The sequence below is a fragment of the Nerophis ophidion genome, linkage group LG26, assembly GCF_033978795.1.
Source record: "Nerophis ophidion isolate RoL-2023_Sa linkage group LG26, RoL_Noph_v1.0, whole genome shotgun sequence".
In the NCBI taxonomy this organism is placed as follows: domain Eukaryota; kingdom Metazoa; phylum Chordata; class Actinopteri; order Syngnathiformes; family Syngnathidae; genus Nerophis; species Nerophis ophidion.
The window spans coordinates 30,202,047-30,208,677 of NC_084636.1; positions in this window are offsets into that span (position 1 = coordinate 30,202,047).

Here is a 6,631-nt window from a genome sequence, read left to right on the forward strand (position 1 = left end):
TTTAAAATTGTATTTATTTACTAGCAAGCTGGTCTCGCTTTGCTCGACATTTTTAATTCTAAGAGAGACAAAACTCAAATAGAATTTGAAAATCCAGGAAAATATTTTAAAGACTTGGTCTTCACTTGTTTAAATACATTCATTTATTTTTTGTTACTTTGCTTCTTATAACTTTCAGAAAGACAATTTTAGAGAAAAAATACAACCTTATTGATGATTTTAGGATTTTTAAACACATATACCTTTTTTCCTTTTAAATTCCTTCCTCTTCTTTCCTGATAATTTAAATCAATGTTCAATTAAATTTATCTTTTTATTGTAAAGAATAATTAATACATTTTAATTTAATTCTTTATTTTAGCTTCTGTTTTTTTGACAAATAATATTTGTGAAATATTTCTTCAAAATTATTATGATTAAAATAAATCTAAAATATTCCGGCATATCTAAATAAATCTTTAGAATCAAATTTAAATCTGATTTCAAAGTCTTTTTAATTTCTTTTAAAATTTTTGTTCTGGGAAATCTAGAAGAAATAATGTTGTTTTTGTTAGAAATATAGCTTGGTCCAATTTGTTATATATTCTAACAAAGTTCAGATTGGATTTTAACCTATTTAAAACATGTCATCAAAATTCTAAAATTAATCTTAATCAGGAAAAATTACTAATGATGTTCCATAAATTATTTTTCAAAATTTTTTCAAAAATATTCAAATTAGCTAGTTTTTGTCTTCTTTTTTTCAGTTGAATTTTGAATTTTATAGAGTCGAAAGTGAAGATAAACTATGTTTCAAAATTTAATTTTCATTTTTTTTCCTGTTTTGTCCTCTTTTAGACCGTTCAATTAAGTGATTTTTTTCATCATTATTCTCTACAAAAAAACCTTCCGTAAAAGGAAAAAAAAAATGTACGACGGATTGACGAGACACTTGTGATTGAGGGCTATATAAATAAACATTGATTGATTGATTGATTGATATATATATAGATGTATTTATTAAAGGTAAATTGAGAAAGGCTCCTAATTTAGCTGCTGACGTATGCAGTAACATATTGTGTAACTTTTTTTTATTAATCAATCCAACAAAATAATACACAATAATACAATTCTAAATTCCAAAACCGAACCCGGTCCAGCAACACTCAGAATTGCAATCAACGGACCAATTGAGAGGACACACAAACATGACACAAAACAATCCAAAAGTAGTCAAACAAAAATGAATAAAATCAATTTTAGGGCTTCACGGTGGCAGAGGGGTTAGTGCGTCTGCCTCACAATACGAAGGTCCTGCAGTCCTGGGTTCAAATCCAGGCTCGGGATCTTTCTGTGTGGAGTTTGCATGTTCTCCCCGTGAATGCGTGGGTTCCCTCCGGGTACTCCGGCTTCCTCCCACTTCCAAAGACATGCACCTGGGGATAGGTTGATTGGCAACACTAAATTGGCCCTAGTGTGTGAATGTTGTCTGTCTATCTGTGTTGGCCCTGCGATGTGGTGGCGACTTGTCCAGGGTGTACCCCGCCTTCCGCCCGATTGTAGCTGAGATAGGCACCAGAGCCCCCCGCGACCCCACAAGGGAGAAAGCGGTAGAAAATAGATGGATTGGCTATTTCTGGCAATTTATCTAAGTGTGTATCAAACTGGTAGCCCTTTGCATTAATCAGTACCCAAGAAGTAGCTCTTGGTTTCAAAAAGGTTGGTGACCCCTGCGCTAAAAAATTTAAAACCAAAGGCATGCGGTAAAGGCAAGCATGCGCTAATTATTTTAAAACCTCTTCTCACTCTGGTGCTTCCTAAAGGCATGCGGTAAATTTAGGCCTGCGCTTATACATTTGAGTGTGATGTAAGGATACCATTATGAAAAGCACATTTAAGAAAAAAAAAACGTTATTATGGTCTTACCTTTACTTATAAATGAAGTCCATGCGCAGCTCCTTCTGAACAAAAGCATTGATAATTTGTTTATAGAAGTCTTCCTTACCTTTCTTCAGTTTTAAATGTCTCTCCGTCTCGATGGAGACATTCCTTTATTACCTCCTGCTTCGATTGAAAGTCCAGTTTAGAAAAGTGTTTTGTTTTAGATATGTAATCCTCCATGTTAAAAGTGCAAGCGAGAGGAAAAAATAAACGGTCGCTGCTCACTCTTGCTGCTTGTTGTCACTTCTTCTGCAGCCGAGTAGTCGCAAGAAGGATCACTTGCGCCCTCCACCACCAGGAGGCAGGAAACATTTAATGACTCATATTTGACACACGCAGCTACGGTATATTAATAAAACATAGCCGCTTACTGTTCTTTTTAGCATATTCAATAGCTTGGACCTTAAATCCTACTGAATAGCTCTTAATTTTCTTCCCTTTATGCGATTTCAAATTATTGATATCAGCCTCCATTTTGAAAATGATGACAGGTGAAGTGTCACTCGTGACGTGACGAGTTTGACCCGGTGGAAATTCTAGACATGCGCTAATAAAAATATTTTGCGAAACGTGTTTGACCCGGCGTTAATCCTGAGCTGGCGGTAATGTTAAGCATGCGCTAATTATTTTGCGAAACGAGTTTGACCCGGCAGTAATTATAGGCAGGCACATACTATTCAAGGAAATACGGTAGTCCTATAGATCTTTCCACAGGTTTGAGCCAGTCTTTTATTGTCCTACACAAGTCTCATTTGCTTTTGTCCGGCGTGTCTCTGCTCTCTGGCTCTGTGCTTTTGTTACTCAGCTCTAACTCGCCATTACATGTCTCGTCCCGGCTGCTGCTAATAAGGGCGACAGGTGATTAGATAACATGGGTTATACTTGTATAGTGCTTTTCTACCTTTTTTTTTCAAGGAATTCAAATAGAGATGTCCGATAATGGCTTTTTTGCCGATATTCCGATATTGTCCAACTCTTAATTACCGATTCCGATATCAACCGATACCGATATATGCAGTCGTGGAATTAACACATTATTATGCCTAATTTTGTTGTGATGTCCAGCTGGATGCATTAAACAATGTAACAAGGTTTTCCAAAATAAATCAACTCAAGTTATGGGGGAAAAAAAATGCCGACATGCCACTGCCATATTTATTATTGAAGTCACAAAATGCATTCTTTTTTTTAACATGCCTCAAAACAGCAGCTTGGAATTTGGGACATGCTCTCCCTGAGACAGCATGAGGAGGTTGAGGTGGGCGGGGTTGGGACGTGGGCGTGGTTGAGGTGTGTGGGGGGTAAGGATTAGCGGGGGGTGTATATTGTAGCGTCCCGGAAGGGTTAATACTGCAAGGTGTTCTGGGTATTTGTTCTGCTGTGTTTATGTTGTGTTACGGTGCGGATGTTCTCCCAAAATGTGTTTTTCATTCTTGTTTGGTGTGGGTTCACAGTGTGGCGCATATGTGTAACAGTGTTAAAGTTGTTTATACGGCCACCTGTATGGGTGTTGACCAAGTATGCATTGCATTCACTTGTATGTGTGAAAAGCCGTAGATATTACGTGACTGGGCCGGCACACAAAGGCGGTGCTCAAAGCGCTTGGACCCTATTTCCACATTCACCCATTCACACACACATTCGCACACTGATGGCGGGAGCTGCCATGCAAGGCCCTAACCAGGACCCATCAGGAGCAAGGGTGAAGTGTCTTGCTCAAGGACGGAACAAACGTGATGAGATCAGTAGAAGGTGGGGATTGAAACCAGGAACCGTCAGGTTGCTGGCAGAGCCACTCTCCCAAATGCGCCACGCCGTCCCACAAGTTCCAGCTGGGCAATCTACTCACTTGCCGCTGTCTTCGGGGCCGGTCCATACACAACCCGCTCCGTGGCAGGCCCGCAGTCCACGCACCCCTCCACAAATAGGTCAAATTTGCCTTTACTCACTATTATGTTGGATCCACTTTGGACTGGACTTTCACAATTTTATGTTAGATCCACTCGACATCCATTACATCCGGTCTCCCCTAGAGGGGGCGAGGGGGGGTGGGTCACCCACATCCGCGGTCCTCTCCAAGGTTTCTCATAGTCATTCATGTTGACATCCCACTGGGTTGTGAGTTTTTCCTTGCCCTAATGTGGGCTCTGAACCGAGGATGTCATTGTGGCTTGTGGAGCCCTTTGAGACACTTGTGATTTAGGGCTATATAAATAAAGATTGATTGATTGATTGATTGATTGATTTACGCATTTTCTCCTGGGCCGCACAGAAAAATTAAGTATTTATTAACTTTCGCCTGTCCCACTAAACCCACCAACAGCTTGTTAATCGATGTACCGGATTTTTCTAGAAGGCGCACTTAAAATCCTTTCATTTTCTCAAAAATCGACAGTGCGCCTTATGACACGGTGCGCTTAATGTACGGAATAATTCGGATTGTGCTTACCGACCTCAAAGCAGTTTTATTTGGTACATGGTGTAATGATAAGTGTGACCAGTAGATGGCAGTCACACATAAGAGACACGTGTAGACTCCAATATGACGCCAGTAAACGACAAGACTTGAAATGTTCCATTGAAAATAAACAACATTACACACAAAAAAGTTTCTCAAAAATATTTTAGTATGACTTTGAAGCCGCACTGTTGGATGGATTGTCCGCTCGTTACAACTACCGTAGTCAGAGATACAAGTATTACTATGGTGTGTGTATAAGGACCGCAAAATGGAACCAATTAGCAGACATATTATCTGGCGTTTTGTTTCACAATATTATGCAAAACCAACTTTTCTTACTTTCTGGTACCTGCTGATGTGTATTTGGGATCTGCACAAGTAGGTTAGGGCCTTGCATGGCAGCTCCCGCTATCAGTGTGTGAATGGTTGAATGTGGAAATAGTGTCAAAGCGCTTTGAGTGCCTTGAAGGTAGAAAAGCGCTATACAAGTACAACCCATTTACCATTTACTTAAAATTTGCGCACGTCCGCCATAGTAGTCAGTGTTGATTAGCTTCTTCTTTTTCTCTATCTTCTTGTTATGGGGCATTCACCCTCTGCTGTTGCCATTCTTAATATAAAGTAGCGTAAAGTTCTAACTTTTATCTCGGTATGAAAGCGCTAAAAACTACCGGTGTAGTGAGTTTACATTATTCACCCAAGGAACTTTAGTTATTAGAGAGTTCCGGTCGGACGGTTTTTCACGGGACACATTTTTGTTGTTGCACTAATGAGCCACGGATGAGGAGATGCTGCTCTGTTATCGATTTAAGTAAAGTCTGACTGTCATGAAAACAGTTAGCTCCATCTTTTGACACTTCTTCCACTCCCGTCCTTGCACGCTACACCGCTACAACAAAATATGACCGGGAGAAGACGCTGCCAAAGGTGAGCCACCCACAAAACGGCGCATCCTGATGCGACTGTCAGAAAGCGACTTGAAGAGGATCTGTAAAACATCATCCATGCAACATGTTGACCAAAGAACCACCATTACCGTATTTTTCCGATCATAAATCGTTCCGGAGTATACGTCGCACCGGCCGAAAATGCATAATAAAGAAGGAAAAAAACATACATAAGTCGCACTGGAGTATAAGTCGCATTTTTGGGCTAAATTTATTTGATAAAATCCGAAACCAAGAAGAGACATTTGAAAGGCAATTTAAAATAAATAAAGAATAATGAACAACAGGCTGAATAAGTGTACCTTATATGTGGCATAAATAACCAACTGAGAAGGTGCCTGGTATGCAGGGGCGCCGAAAAGGGGGGGTAAAGGAGACGGATTCTAGGGGCCCATGATGGAGGGGGGCCTATGATAAAATTATATGAAATTATGTGTTGGGGGCCCTGTAAAGATTCTTTTCATGGGGCCCAAATTTCCTAGCGGCGCCCCTGCTGGTACTGTATGTTAACCTAACATATTATGGTAAGAGTCATTCAAATAACTATAACATATAGTCAATCAATCAATCAATCAATGTTTATTTATATAGCCCCAAATCACAAATGTCTCAAAGGACTGCACAAATCATTACGACTACAACATCCTCGGAAGAACCCACAAAAGGGCAAGGAAAACTCACACCCAGTGGGCAGGGAGAATTCACATCCAGTGGGACGCCAGTGACAATGCTGACTATGAGAAACCTTGGAGAGGACCTCAGATGTGGGCAACCCCCCCTCTCTAGGGGACCGAAAGCAATGGATGTCGAGCGGGTCTAACATGATACTGCGAAAGTTCAATCCATAGTGGCTCCAACACAGCCGCGAGAGTTCAGTTCAAGCGGATCCAAGACAGCAGCGAGAGTCCCGTCCACAGGAAACCATCTCAAGCGGATCAGCAGCGTAGAGATGTCCCCAACCGATACAGGCTAGAACATGCTATACGTTTACCAAACAATCTGTCACTCCTAATCGATAAATCCCATGAAATCTTCTTCCTCGATGTGGCTTCTAAACAACTCTGCCAACTCCAACGGTATGCGACGCTTCCTCTTGTCGTTTTCTGCTGCATATTTCACTACGTCCAGCTTGTAATCTGCAGTACATGATTTCCCTTTTTGGTGCCAATTTTTGTTCAGCCCTTCTCAGTTTTTATAAGTTACCGGCAACGTTGAAATGATCCATGTAAATAGTGTTGTGTTTGAGTTTTTATCCTGCCTTCTCCTTTTCTGCACCTGTGTTCAGTGTTTCATTCCCAGAAAG